Raw genomic sequence first — 15,668 nt, 5'->3', positions numbered from 1 at the left:
AACGTGATGTGAGCGTTGAATAGATGTAATGATCTATTTAGCTACAAAGGTGATGGGTAGAGCGGTCTACATGTTTCATGCCTATTACAGTCCATAGTGGATCATGGCATTTCATCAGGACCACGAAGATCTAATTCTACTCTTCACAGGGATGAGGAAAATGGAATATATGTGAACAAAGCCCTGTGAATAATATGCAAAAAAGGGAGACAATAATTTATATGTCCTGTATACTTTACATGAACATGAAGAACGTCTTGTGGGGGCAGAGACCTGTGAAAAGTCAGGGGCAGCCACAGTCAGACCAGGTAAGCGGGACACTGCGTGGTGGAATTACACTACGCAGCAGAGCTCAGTGCGGCAAACGTCCTACCCGTGGCCCTGGACGGTGCCGATGATGAAGCATGACACCTCTCTGATGCAATGGCCCTTGCTCCTAAAAGGAGCACTCCCCTTTACCAACCAGACCTAGCTTCCCTCCTAGGAACAGAACACTCTGGTGCCGATCACGATCCGGTAAAAAAATGGCCCGTACGACTCGTATCCGGTCTTTTAACCGTACGAATCGTACAAGTGCCGTACAAACTGCCAATTACGATTCGCATGGGAAAAAGACCATACGAATTGCATTGGGAATAATTCCCCACACGTCCTTGGGTCGGAAAACGTGTCCGACACGTCCCCGGACGATTTACCGTACAAATGTGAAAAGTGAAGTCCGACCGCGGAATCACGATCCATCCCGTGCGTCCGATGTTACAACCGGATGGAAAAAACACCGTCCGCACCGAACTCCCATAGCAACCATGGAGACATGTGCCCGCATACGCGCCCAACACCCCCCCAGCCCCCGTACATTTGAGTCGTACCCCCACCCGTGTATGTACACCCGTGTACGTTCGAGTTGTACCCCCACCCATGTATGTACACCCGTGTACGTGTCGTACCCCCACCCGTGTATGTACACCCCTGTACGTGTCGAACCCCCCGTGTATGTACACCCATGTACGTGTCATACCCCCACCCGTGTATGTACACCCGTGTACGTGTCGTATCCCCGTGTATGTACACCCGTGTACGTGTCGAACTCCCCGTGTATGTACACCCGTGTACGTGTCGAACCCCCGTGTATGTACACCCGTGTACGTGTCGTACCCCCACCCGTGTATGTACACCCGTGTACGTATCGTACCCCTCGTGTATGTACACCCGTGTACGTGTCGAACCCCCGTGTATGTACACCCGTGTAGGTGTCGTACCCCCCGTGTATGTACACCCGTGTACGTTCGAGTCAAACCCCCACCCGTGTATGTACACCCCTGTACGTGTCGAACCCACCGTGTATGTACACCCCTGTACGTGTCGTACCCCCACCCGTGTATGTACACCCGTGTACGTGTCGTACCCCCGTGTATGTACACCCGTGTACGTGTCGTACCCCCGTGTATGTACACCCGTGTACGTTCGAGTCGTACCCCCACCTGTGTATGTACACCCCTGTACGTGTCGAACCCCCGTGTATGTACACCCCTGTACGTGTCGAACCCCCCCGTGTATGTACACCTGTGTACGTGTCGTACCCCCACCCGTGTATGTACACCCGTGTACGTGTCGTACCCCCCGTGTATGTACACCCGTGTACGTGTCGAACCCCCCGTGTATGTACACCCGTGTACGTGTCGTACCCCCGTGTATGTACACCCGTGTACGTTCGAGTCATATCCCCACCCGTGTATGTACACCCCTGTACGTGTCGAACCCCCCGTGTATGTACACCCCTGTACGTGTCGTACCCCCACCCGTGTATGTACACCCGTGTACGTGTCGTACCCCCCCGTGTATGTACACCCGTGTACGTGTCGAACCCCCCTGTGTATGTACACCCGTGTACATGTCGTACCCCCACCCGTGTATGTACACCCATGTACGTGTCGTACCCCCGTGTATGTACACCTGTGTACGTTCGAGTCGTACCCCCACCCGTGTATGTACACCCCTGTACATGTCGAACCCCCTGTGTATGTACACCCCTGTACGTGTCGTACCCCCACCCGTGTATGTACACCCGTGTACGTGTCGTACCCCCGTGTATGTACACCCGTGTACGTGTCGAACCCCCCGTGTATGTACACCCGTGTACGTGTCGTACCCCCACCCGTGTATGTACACCCGTGTACGTGTCGTACCCCCCGTGTATGTACTCCCGTGTACGTTTGAGTCGTACCCCCCCGTGTATGTACACCCATGTACGTTCGAGTCGTACCCCCCCGTGTATGTACACCCGTGTACGTTAGAGTCGTACCCCCACCTGTGTATGTACACCCGTGTACGTGTCGTACCCCCCGTGTATGTACACCCGTGTACGTGTCGAACCCCCGTGTATGTACACCCGTGTACGTGTCGAACCCCCCGTGTATGTACACCCGTGTACGTGTCGTACCCCCGTGTATGTACGAACCGTACCCTCACCCGCAGACGTATGGAGCGTACCCCAGGCCCCAACACCAGCACCTTCACACAACATCGCGCATGTACGAGTCGTACCAAGCCAGACACAAGGACAGCACTGTACAACAAAATGGCCGAAGTACACACCGTACACACGTTAAAAACGCACGTACACAACCAGGACAAAGCAAAACAACACAAGAATACACCATTCGAATGGCACAAAGCCACTAAACATGTCCAACAAGCTCAAAAACAAAACAATCACTGACCTGCAACTGCCAAAATCCAAAACAGAGGCCCAAAACACAACCACTCCTTATAACACACCCACCCAAACTTCAAACACTGCCACACCCACCAATGGACCATTAAAAAGGGCCCACACACACAAACCATGAGCCTTTGCAACAGACTCACTACTGCCAGACCCCACAGACAACCTACAGCACCATACTAGAAGCTTCACCACACCTTACATTTGCACACCTTCACACACACACCTTCACAAACACCCCCACATCACATTCACACACACCCCCAAACAACCACACCCACACACCCACAACCATCCACCCCCCCCCACCATCCACACCCACACCCCTCACCATGCCCACTAACAAGAATCCAAAGTTCACTAGCCGAGAGTTGGAGGTCCTTGTCGATGAAATCCTCAGAGTTGAGCCACACCTCTTTGGAACATTGGTCAGACAGACCAGCATTTCAGAAAAAACATCCATGTGGCAGACCATCGTCGATGCTGTGAATGCTGTTGCGGACACCAGAAGGACCAGGCATGAATGCCAAGCCAGGTGGTACGATCTGCAGAGGAGGGTCCGAGCCAAAATGACGGACGAACACAACCAGGCCAACGTCACTGGAGGAGGGCCGCCCCGCAGACGCGTAGAATACCATCCCTGGGAGGAGAGGGTGATGGCCATACTGCCGGTGGTGGCAGTGGACGGATTAGAAGGACTCCGAGACCCGGGTGACTACACAAACAACTCACCTCACATGGGGGAACGTCATCCACAACCAAACTCACAAACAGGCACGCAACCACCCCAAGCTATCGCATGACTCAACCACACTCCATGAACACGCACATGCCACTGGCGCCACCATGCCCCATGCACCCAGCTGGACAATGTCAAGTCACAGGCCACAGAAAACACCAACACATGACACGGTAAGCCAGATGGCGGGAGTGTGGGCCCCAAAAATCACATAGTGCAAATCAGAAGCAGACAACAATGCCCTCTGCCCATATGGCCTAGGTCACAGCCAGACAAACAGTGTGTCCCCACACAGGAAAGACTCGCCAGCAAATGGCGGACGCCTTGCATCAACACATGGGGGTGAGGGCACGTTCTTGCACATGACAGCAGCTAATGAACAGCCAACACTGTGAAAGAGTGGCAGCACACACCACCACAGCAGCAGTGCAGACACACACACTACACCCAATGGGTGCCTGGAGATCAGAAACAAACTCACATCAACAATCCAAGGGCCATTCAAAGATCTGCTAACAGTGTGTGCCCAGGAAGCTGGGCTGAGGTGACAGAGGGTGACACACAGAGGGAGTGAGAGGGGGACAGAGGGAGGGAGAAAGGGAGACAGAGGGAGACGGACAGAGGGAGGAGGTTGACAGAGGGAGGGAGAAAGGGAGACAGAGGGAGACGGACAGAGGGAGGAGGCTGACACACGGAGGGAGGGAGAGGGGGACAGAGAGGGAGGGAGACACAGGGAGACGGACAGAGGGAGGAGGCTGACACACGGAGGGAGTGAGAGGGGGACAGAGAGGGAGGGAGACACAGGGAGACGGACAGAGGGAGGAGGCTGACACACGGAGGGAGGGAGAGGGGGACAGAGAGGGAGCGAGAAAGAGACACACAGGGAGAGCAAATCAGCCTTGTGGGGTGTGGGGATGTCTGCTCCTCAGCAGGTGGACTGCGTGCATGTAGACAAGGGTGGCCAGTGCCAGAACCCCCCCTCTTCTCCATGGCAAAACACAGGGCCATGTCACAACCTGTGCACGAGCACAAAGACAGCTACCTGCATCATATAAGTGTGTTGAACCACTCCATGTGCACACGTACAGTGCTACACGGAAGGCTCCAATGCATGGCTCGCCACACCTGCCCACTCCACTGCTGACTGCTGTCACAATTGACGCAGCAAGTAAGACTGTGCCACACATAGGTAAAGTCGCAAAAGCTGTGGCCAAGGGACATACCCATGCACAAGTGCACTGTGAGTGGAATGCAAGACATATCCAAATTCCCCAAGGAAATGTGCCAACTTTGAAAACAATGAAACATGGATGTTGCATGGAACAAAATTAACATTGTCTCTCTCACACACAGGTCAATGTCGTGGATCACCCCCCAACACTGGGGGGGAAGACTCACAGGACCCGGCTCGGCGGGATGACGGAGTCACCGGCAGCGACGACTCTCACCACTCTGTGGATGACCCCGCCCCCGACCAACCTGGCCCCTCTGGTGTCCAACGACCTGCAGCACCTGTGTCAGGTACAACTGGGCCAACCACCACCCCCACTCCTGCCACATCCCAGGAGACACCCAGGATCCCTGCCCCACTACCACAATGCAGCCAGGCTGGCCAGGAGGGACACGGTGTCCCGGGCACCCAGGAGGAGGCAGGCGGCAATGCAAATGCCACCCCTCAGGGGTCCCGGAGACCCGATGTGCCCACAACGGCAGGCCAGGTGCAAGTGGGCAGGGGTGGTGGGAGTGGAGGACGGCGGAGGCGCCAGCCTGACCAGTTGGCTGGGGAACCGGTATATTCCCATGTCCGAAACATCCTGGACACATACCGGCAGGACACCACGGGCATGGCCCAGGTTGTGTCCATCCTCGAGGGGATCAAGACCCAGCAGGTCCAGCAACATGCGGAGCAACATGCCTGTCTACTGCAACACCAACGGAGGATGGAGGACAGACAGGCTGAGCTCGTGACGGTGTTCACGGGAATTCACAGTACACTCCGTCGGATGGCCGACAACATGGGCAACCCTCCCTGTGCCAGCAGGCGTAGAACATCACCACCCACAGGGAGGGATGAGGAGAAGACATCCGACGGAGCATCCCAAACATTGTCACGGCCTGCTTCTGAGGGTTCCCGCAGGAGGGCGGGTCGTCCACGGAAAAGACCGTGAGGGTCGGCGCAACAGCACCATCTCCCAGGACACCTGGCCTGGCACCTGGCCCACTGGAGCAACAGCAGCACAGCAGCAAAGGACATTCTCTGCCACATGGACTTGCTGGTCACTGTCTGACCAATGTTGACAAAGACTGTGGCATGGACTCTGAGGATTTCAAATGGCAAGGACACCAACTCCCCTAGTGAACTTTAGATTCCACACACCCGGAAAGCCCCTCATGTCATTTCCCCCCCCCCTACCCCAACCAAAATAAAAAGTCACACCATAAATAGAAGATGCCTACTGATTGCATTATTACCTTACATGTGTCTTGTAAAGTCTAACTATGCCTGAGTTCTCATTTGACTTCAACCATCCACACCCTGGGGCCTGAGTCTGGCACAGGACACACATGGGTCACATTGTATTAGGCAAGACAGACATGGAGCACCATACACACCCGTGATGGGCCCAACCAGCTGAGGGGGTGGCCGCACAACCGTGCCGACAGACATATTGAGTACACACACAGCCTTAGTCACAGCCTTAGTCTTCTCGGCTGAGAGTCAAGGCTGGATAAGCAAAAAAGAAGCCTCTTTTTTGGTCAAAAAGAATCCATGTACCCCCTACTTCTATACCCTACCTAAAACCCACAAGGGTATTTCACCCGTTGCTGGTAGGCCAATTGTATCAGGCATTGACTCTGTTCTGGAACCCTTGTCTCAATTTTGCGACTATTTCCTCCAACCACTTGTTAAAAAGACTGCATCATACATACAAGACACCTCAGATCTGTTAAGACTCCTGACTGAGCTACCCCCTTCAGACGAGATCACACTCTTGGTGACCCTAGATGTACAGGCCCTATACACCAACATACCCCAAAGGGCTACTCTTGATGTGGTAGAAAATGTCCTTAATCAAGAACTCTGGGAACATAACACCCCCATTAGCTTTGTCATGGAGTGTGCAACTTTAGTCCTTACAGAAAACTTCTTTGAATTTAAAGGCCAGATCTATCAACAAACACAAGGAACTTGTATGGGCAGTACAGTTGCGCCAAGTCTAGCGTGCCTGTACATGTCTGATTTTGAGACTCGTCATATTTTCCATGACTCTAATCCATTTAATACAGGCATATACCTCTGGAAGAGGTTTATTGATGACATCTTAATTCTATGGAAAGGAGATATGTCAACTTGCATTGAGTTTTGTAATTGGATCAACACCCATGACCCACATCTCAAGTTTTCCCATTCGGTGTCTGAAAGTAATATCCCTTTTCTAGATCTCAACATCCACCTGCACAGAGGTACACTGTCAACCACATTGTACAAAAAACCAACGGACCGCAACAGCCTGTTACTCTACACAAGCCATCATCCCCGTAGTCTGAGGGACAACTTACCTATAGGACAATTTCTCAGGGTGAGACGCAACTGCAGCAACCTATAAGATTACAGGGCAGAAGCGAGAAAATTGGCTAGCAACCTCAGGGCACGTGATTATCCAGCCCAACATATAGCTTTAGCCAATAAGAGAGCTCGCAATAACCATCGCGAAGCTTTGTTGGAACCGAAAATACTAGCTCCAACAGATACTCTTACTTGTGTTACTTCATTTACCCCAGTGTTGAATCAGATCACCAAAATAATTAAGAAACATTGGAATATCTTGAACACAGGCACGATGAATCTTGAAGTCCCGAGATTCTCATTCAAACGGACAAAAAACTTGAAGGACACCTTGATACATACTCGTCCTCGCCTACAGGGGCAACCGATCCAAAGACAACTATGGAATCTTCCACCCGTGACCGGCCATTACCCGTGTGGCTCCTGCATTGTATGCCCCCTCACTGCAATCCATAAATTTGTCATATTTAGTAACAACTTTAAATGGGAACTACGCCGTCACACCAACTGCAATACAGCCAATTGCGTGTATTTGATTACATGCCCATGCAAATTACAATACATCGGCATGACAACACGTTCAGTCAAAAAACGCATGACTGAACACCGTAGTAATTTTCGCTGCAAAAAAATCAACACAAGAATGTGTACACACTTTCTAGAAAAGGGACACCCCGCAGAATCGTTCAGCTGGTTAGTTTTGGAATCATTTTCCAACATTACCAAAGAAGCTTTGCTTGCTAAAGAACGAAGATGGGTGTACAGATTGGGCACTCTTTTAACTGGATTAAATGATGCCATTCCCTGGTCCTCTATTAAACCTCCATGAGTAAGAGCATCATCGTGTTATGCCTCCATTCGATTAAACCAACTTTCCAATGTTGTAAAATAAGCCCCATTTGAACTATGATAGGTTTATCTATTTTTGTTACTAGACATGATCTCCGGTTCCTTGTTAAACAACCTTGAGAAAGAATAAAATATACTGGCCCTTAGGCTAGACAACTCTCGAGTGATCTTCGCCCGGACTGTTATGCTTACACTCCTAAGCATATAAAACATAGATAACCTCCCTCCTTGTTGATTACATCGCTCACCACTTTTGAGCATTAAATACATCATTACTCACATGAGGCTCACTGACATAATGACGCCAAGACGGGGCTTTAGGGTGCACGATCCGACCAAACAATAAATCCCTCCAGAGTGAAAATGCATACTCTTTGGCGTGCTTTTCATTAAGCATTCAAAACATTTAGACGATTCATCGGCTAATGATCTATAAATATATACATTCACAACACTTCATCCCTTTAGACGGCTCCTCACCCAAGATGGCGACCAGACAATACCGCCAGTACAACTCATTACGTACGAGTACTTTCACCACCCCAACTTCCGGATTCGAGCTTCACAAACGCTCACTTTATGTTTCCATGCGAGACTCGGCACATCGCCACCCAGTCCTGGTAGAACGGGGTAGGTGTACGGGACACACGGACTCGGCGTGTCAGTAAGTACTCGAACAACATTCTCTATTAGCGTATTTGTTTCTTAACTGTGAGCACGCACGGCGCTGTTGGGGGGTTACCTAGATGAAGTTTGCTAATATAGTAACTCTCATGAGAAGAAGGGAACCTTAACAACACAGACTGTCGAGCTTTTTTAGCCATTTGTTTCACCATGCGATTGACATAATCGCGATGCAGAGAGCTATGCTTGTTTAAGCGGTCGAGTCTGTACCTTCCTTATGTTTCATACATAACCTTCATCTGTGGGGTGTCCCCTCAAATCACATTAGAAGGGCACAGAATCTTTTCTAAACAAGTCAAAACCCTATTTTACCGCGAACAAATATGACCATATGTCATTGTGACATAGGGTTGTTGCTTCATCGGGAATGTGATAAACAAACTACAGTACCCACATGATGGTTGACACCAATAATTTGGATTTAAATATTATGTCTGCTTAACATACAATTTGTTTTTGGAAGTAAGAGATTAGGGACTATACCATGTTTGACCTAAGTAACTCTTGATTCAATCCTTACTTTTCCATGTGCTTTCCATAACATAACATGATTGCATAATTGTTTGACTTTATAAATAAGAGAAGGGGTTGAGATAACCCTGGAGTTTTGTGGGCTTAATCATTTCCGATTCTCTAGTTCTCTTCCTATATAATTACAGAACGCGAGGAACTCCTTGCGTTATCTACCAGGAACTGCAGTGTACTATCTAGGGAATTCTTAGGGTAAGTCCACTAATAAATTTCACTTTCAATTTTATCACCTGTAGGAGTGATCACTTCACATGGCTCAGGTTCACTTTGTATATTTTCATTCTATTAAATACCACATATAGAGTGCACCATCACTATAGCTGCACTCTGTTGTTCACGAGATACACCTTGTAAATGTACAGTGACTGTTTTATGCATTCTATAACCACCGTGGCCTTCCTCTTCCTCTACAGGTAGACCGAGCTGCAGGTAAAACAACAACTGTGATTGAGAATGCTCACTGTTATCTAGGATACATAGATAGGCTCCATATGTAGATAGAAAATAACTTTTGGTCCTGAAGAATCGCCAGAGTATTCCTCTATCAGAGCGAGAAACATGTCGACCCTAATGAGGCAGTGTATATAACTTAGTCCATCACTCTAAGCTACTAACACTCAACCTCACAGTTTTAATTAGGGGAGGAGGCTTCCTAATAAATTGGTTGAGAAAGCACTCCGACCCCTATTTTTAATAACTATCGTCTTTCATCTACATTATAAAAAAGAGCCCCACACACCCATTCACCCATCGGCTGCATTGGATAAAAAGATCTCCACAAGAGTGCTCCTTAAACAAGAGCCCGTCGGGTATTGCACCAGCCGACTCGACGTAGGAGCAGCCCGATGATGACACGATACATCGTAAGGGGTACGTGAATCACGATACCCTGCAGGTTGTGTGAGGGCTTCAATATCCAAGTTTAACCTATCCGTGAATACTACATGGTCTATCTCACCCCTTTTCAGGAACAGCTGTGTTACTTTTCTTGTACATATTGAGTACAGCGACAGCCATGCGCATAGGTCAGGGATCATGTGAAGTGTCCTGGGGGGCACCCAGGTATGTGTGGACAGGTGGCAGAACCATGTCCTGCAAGCTTGAGTCAGGTGGATGCAATGAATGGTGGCCTGGCCAACGTTGGATGCATGGGGATGGCACATGTCACAATACCCACACAGTCATTGACTACATGCACAATACACAGTCTAATCCCACACAAACAGCTTGCATCTTGCTACTGTACACATAGACACATAGCCACTATCACGGAAAACCATGCCAGACATGCCGTATGCACCGTGGCAACACACCAGCATTGACTGAGAAGAGGCACCTTGGAGGCATTGGGACACCTTTATTAGTCATGTATTCGGGATTGCAGAGGCAACTCGGAGTACACATGAACGGGTCATGTGGAGTAACATGTGGGTCCAACACTGGAACCCCCCTTCTGCAGCCCAAATGTGTGATAGCCATGGAACTGGCACACAAGTGTCGGCTAACAGCTAAACACCCCCTGCTGCTCACGGAGAGACTGCCATACACCATTGATCCGCTGATGTGGAAGTCCCACAGCATGTCAAGCCAAGGCAAACCGTATGTGTCCGAGGGCAGTGTAACACACATTGATGCCATCATCACATTCCACAATCCCATCACTGATGACTGTCAACAAGTCTGACCATCTATTCAGGTGTACCCAGCTGCATGTAATGTGTTCCATGGTGATGTGACATGTCTGCAGAGGAACCAAACATCGACAGGGGCAGTGTGCATACATCGTGAATAACTGCCACACCCAATACACCCCTGATGCATCCCTTACCCTAAGGAGACGTCCAAACTTGTCCAAGCGTGTAACGCTGAGTCAGCACACGATGACGTGTCCATGAGGAATAGCAGTGCCACAACAATGCAACCAGCAGACGGCATGCGCAAGTACCTGGGGATGAGAGACACACAAGAAGTCAGCCACAAAAAGCACAGCCACTTGCATGTGCTCGACACATGTAAGGATGACAACATGCCAGGTCACAATTATGACTGGGGAAATACACATCACTGCCACCATCACTACAGTGACACATCCACACACACCTCTGACTCACGTGGCATACATGCAGATGGACACACACATCGCAACACATGCCACACGGGGACCAATGCGTGCACACACAGACACTGGTACTCACCACTAAGCAAAGAAGTCGCGTATGAGCCGAGTCCGGATGTCCTCTTGCGGAACCACGTCCTCCACATCACTAGCCCCATTGCCAAGCCCTTCGTCCTCCACGGGTGGATGGTCCTGATCATCTTGATCCAGGATGAGTGGCACAGCTTTCTCAACTGCCATGTTGTGCAGCATGTAGAAGACCATGAAGATTTTGCAGACCTTCGCCGGGGCATATGGGAGCGCGCCACCGGTCTTGTGGAGGCATCGGAATCGGCTCTTCAGGAGGCCAAACGTCCTCTCTATCACTCGCCTTGTCCGGCCATGGGCGGTGTTGTAGCGGAGCTGGGCCGGTGTGATGGGGTTGCGGAGAGGTGTGATCAGCCATGGCATGTTGGGATAGCCAGCGTCCCCTACATGGAAACCACATGGACATAAGTAGGACAGGAGAAGCGGTCGTGCTGGAAGTCTACGCAAAATACAGGACAGACAGACTGTACCCACCAACAACACATGCTCGTTCGTTGCGCAGCTGCGTCATCATTTCAGGCATCCTGCTACGCCTCATGATGTAGGCATCGTGTGCTGATCCTGGAAAATGAGCACAGACATGTGAAATCACCATGTTGGACAGACACACCACAAGGGCATTGATGGAGTGGTAGTGCTTGCGATTCCTGTACGCTACCTCCTGTGCCTGTGGTGGTACCAAAGCCACATGTGTCCCATCTATGGACCCAATGACATGGGGCATCCCTCCCAGGGCATAGAATCCACGCTTGACCCCAGTCAACATTGCAGGGGTTGGGAAATGGATGAAGTCATCCAGGTGAATCAACATGGCCTCTAAGAAATCATGCAGCACACGGCAGAACATGCTCTGGGACATGCCACCAACATGAGCTGTGGTATTTTGAAAGGTACCCGTGGCAAGAAAATGTAGGGCTGCCATTACCTTCAGCTTGGGTGTCAGTGCCCTAGGATACCTGTGCAGCGGTTGCAGGTGTGGTGCCAGTCTCGCCGTCAACTCCAGAATCAACGGTTGGGGGAAGCGGTAGCACCGGATACAGTCATTCTCCCGCATGTCAGCCAAGTCCGGAATTGGTCGGGGAAGAGGCGGCGCTCTGCAGTAATTTGGAAGTGACAAGGAAGAGTGAGTGCACCACAAAAACTATTTATTTGTACTGAGCACATGTTAAGCTGTCAATACACATATGCTACATACGGAGTCAGGTATGTGCCACATGCCCTGGACACATATGGCTGCCAGGTGACACCCCTACCAAGACCCAGCTACACATGGATATTGTGAACCTCCACATGCCATGGCATGGGATTAGCTGTGTCCCAGTGTAAGTGAACAGCCAGACGCAAGACAGGAGTGACATACATCCACACATCAGCAGACGTAAGATGTCGATTGCAGAGACTGGTAGCGGAACACTAGAGCCACAGGTCACATGACATTACACTAGGACAGCCCACACACCTTGCCATGAAGGTGTACATGTGATGACTCACCACACATTCATAGAGAGGATGCAGACATGTCCTTGTTACGCTACTCCGTGTCCCATGCATACATACCCACCTCACATCCAATACCACATGTGGCATGGTGTGCGGAACAGTGTGCCATGTCAATCTACACACAGACACATGTTGGTTGCTGCAACAGCTGCTGCTTCTGAGGGAGCTCCAACATCAACCGAATGGGAACCCCCCACACATACATGACATAGTCACATCGTGCACCGTGGGTAGTGACATGTCAGGTGTGGTAACCCCTGTACCGGGCCTCAGGGGACACTTGCGTGTGTTGTTGTCCGTGCCATGCCAGTGACGCTCATCCCAAGTGTGCAGTACGACATGCACACATGTCAAAGGAGTCAAGGGCATGCCTGGCACACATTGCACCGTCACACATTACATGTGTACACATCTCATCATACATCTGGTGCCTTCTCGACTCAGGAGTAATGTGCCACATCACAGCCTTTCACGCCTGTGCCCCACACATGTAGTACTGCCCAGACAATGCCTTGATGTCCATCCATGGACAAGTATGTCAGCCCTATTCCTTCCTGTGTGCTGCCTCTCACCACATTGTGATGTGTGAAAAGCACCGTACTTTCGCAAAAAGGGCCTGTGTACGTTCCCGTATCACTATGGGAGTGCTGCCGTATGTGTACCCCTAGGGATAGTGAGCGTACGCACGCGTGTACGCTCGTCACTATGGGTGTTCTCGCGTATGCGTACTCATAGTGATAGTGAGCGTACAGGCATGTGTACGGTCCGTACCACCATGAGTATGCATACGCGAGAACACCCATAGTGAGACGGGCCGTACACGCGTGTGTACGCTCCGTACCACTATGGGTGTTCTCGTGTATGCTTTCTCATGGTGGTACGGAGCGTACACACGCCTGTACGCTCACTATCACTATGAGTACGCATACGCGAGAACACCCATAGTGGTACGGAGCGTACACACGCCTGTACGCTCACTATCACTATGAGTACACATACGCGAGAACACCCATAGTGGTACGGAGCGTACACACGCGTGTACGGCCCGTCTCACTATGGGTGTTCTCGCGTATGCGTACTCATGGTGGTACGGAGCGTACACACGCCTGTACGCTCACTATCACTATGAGTACGCATACACGAGAACACCCATAGTGGTCCGGAGCGTACACACGCCTGTACGGGCCGTTGCTATGCATTTGGGGTGCCCTAGGGCCCCGGAACGCACCGTACCTGTGTGTGAAGCTCCAAATTACATAGGGGACACATGAGGGACAAGTATAAAGGCCTACATGCATGCTGGTTGTCATGGAGACCAAGTTTAAAGTTTTAATTTTTTCCGGAAGGTGCACAGCAGAAGTCAGTTGGAATGAATCTACTTTGTTGCAATGTGTTTGTGGAGTTGACATCATGCTCAAGAAAAAAACACAATAAGAACCCACTGACTGCTAGGTTTGAAGGGATTGGAGGAAACATAGGATGCAAATGTGAGTGACCAATCACTCTGTACTCCTGTGCATGAAACAGGCCAGCAAGGCAGATATAAGGCAGCCAGGTCCCATGAGGGAGCACTTGCCTACACATCTCTGTATTCCACGACCCAGCTGCCGCTACTGATTCCCTGGAACCATGTCAAGGGCTGTGGAGAGGTCACAGCCATTCACCCTGGAGGAGAACCTGGCTTTGCTGGATTTGATCCTCCCACAGTACCCCCTGCTGTATGGGCGAGCAGGTTATCAGGTGAGTGCAGAGTCCACTAGCACAGACTGTGTCCCTTTTTTGAGACTGTGACTTCTGCCATTGTGTCCAGGTGTGACACACATGCTATGTACTGTAGGGGGGGTCCCAGAGGGGGGAATGCCTGATGTCTCACAGCCAGAGCAGGCTGTGGTGCATGTCTGCCTTTCTCACTAGCATGGTGTTTACTGTGACAATCACTGCATGGTGCATGCCACATTCTGCCTGTCTTGTCCTCCTGGGAATGTAGCCTCTACAGTCCTCATGTGATTCTGTGGTCAGCCCAGTGTGACAGGTGACTGTACCCACAGATGTGTGTTAGTTCTGTGTACCTGTGCTGAGAGTGTCCACATGATGTGTTCGTACCCTGGACATCGGTGTGTGTGTAAGTCCCCTGTGGGTGGGTGCATATGTGGAGTGTAACACCCCAGCTGCATGAGGGATGGATATACCCTGGCCATGTGATGTGAGCAGGGAGCAGTGCTGTGTGTCTGACGTGCAGAGCCAGCCCCACACCTGTGAGCCCCCCCGTCTAGTGGCACATGTGCAGAGTGAGGTATGTCGCTGCATTTGGCAATGGCAGGTGAATGTCCTGTGCCTGTGTGTGTCTGTGTACTCTGCTGCGGTGGCGTCAGTGGGCTGTGGCATGTGACTGCTTAGAGGTGCTGCACATTATCCTGGTGTAGCTTGTGATGCACAGTGTGAGCCAGGATCATTGATTGTGTAGTTGCCCTCATTCCACCTGTGTACTTTCAATGGCACATACTGCTTTTGCCCTTCCCCAGAGGATCATGTCCCTATGACAAAGGTGCAATGCGTTGGATGCATACTATGCCTTGTTGTAAATAGCAAATGTGTTCTAATATGTGTCTCTGTGACATGTGCCAGGTGTATTGATGTAGTGTCACTTGTTCATCCTCACAGGTAGGTGCCTCTGCCAAGGAGCAGATGTGGCTGACCGCCGTCAGCGCCATGAGGAGTGCGGATGGTCGGAAGCGGCGCCTGTCCCAGGTGAGGAAACGCTGGCAGGATATCCGGTGCTGGACGCGGAGGATCGCACGGGTCCTGCTGGGGGACTCACCTGAGACCCATAAGAACCGCGGGCGCCGCCGACTGACCCACATCCACAAGC

This window comes from Triturus cristatus, chromosome 1_2, assembly GCF_964204655.1.
Source record: "Triturus cristatus chromosome 1_2, aTriCri1.1, whole genome shotgun sequence".
In the NCBI taxonomy this organism is placed as follows: Eukaryota; Metazoa; Chordata; class Amphibia; order Caudata; family Salamandridae; genus Triturus; species Triturus cristatus.
The sequence above is the reverse complement of the archived record's forward strand: the minus strand, read 5'-3'. Positions refer to the sequence as shown.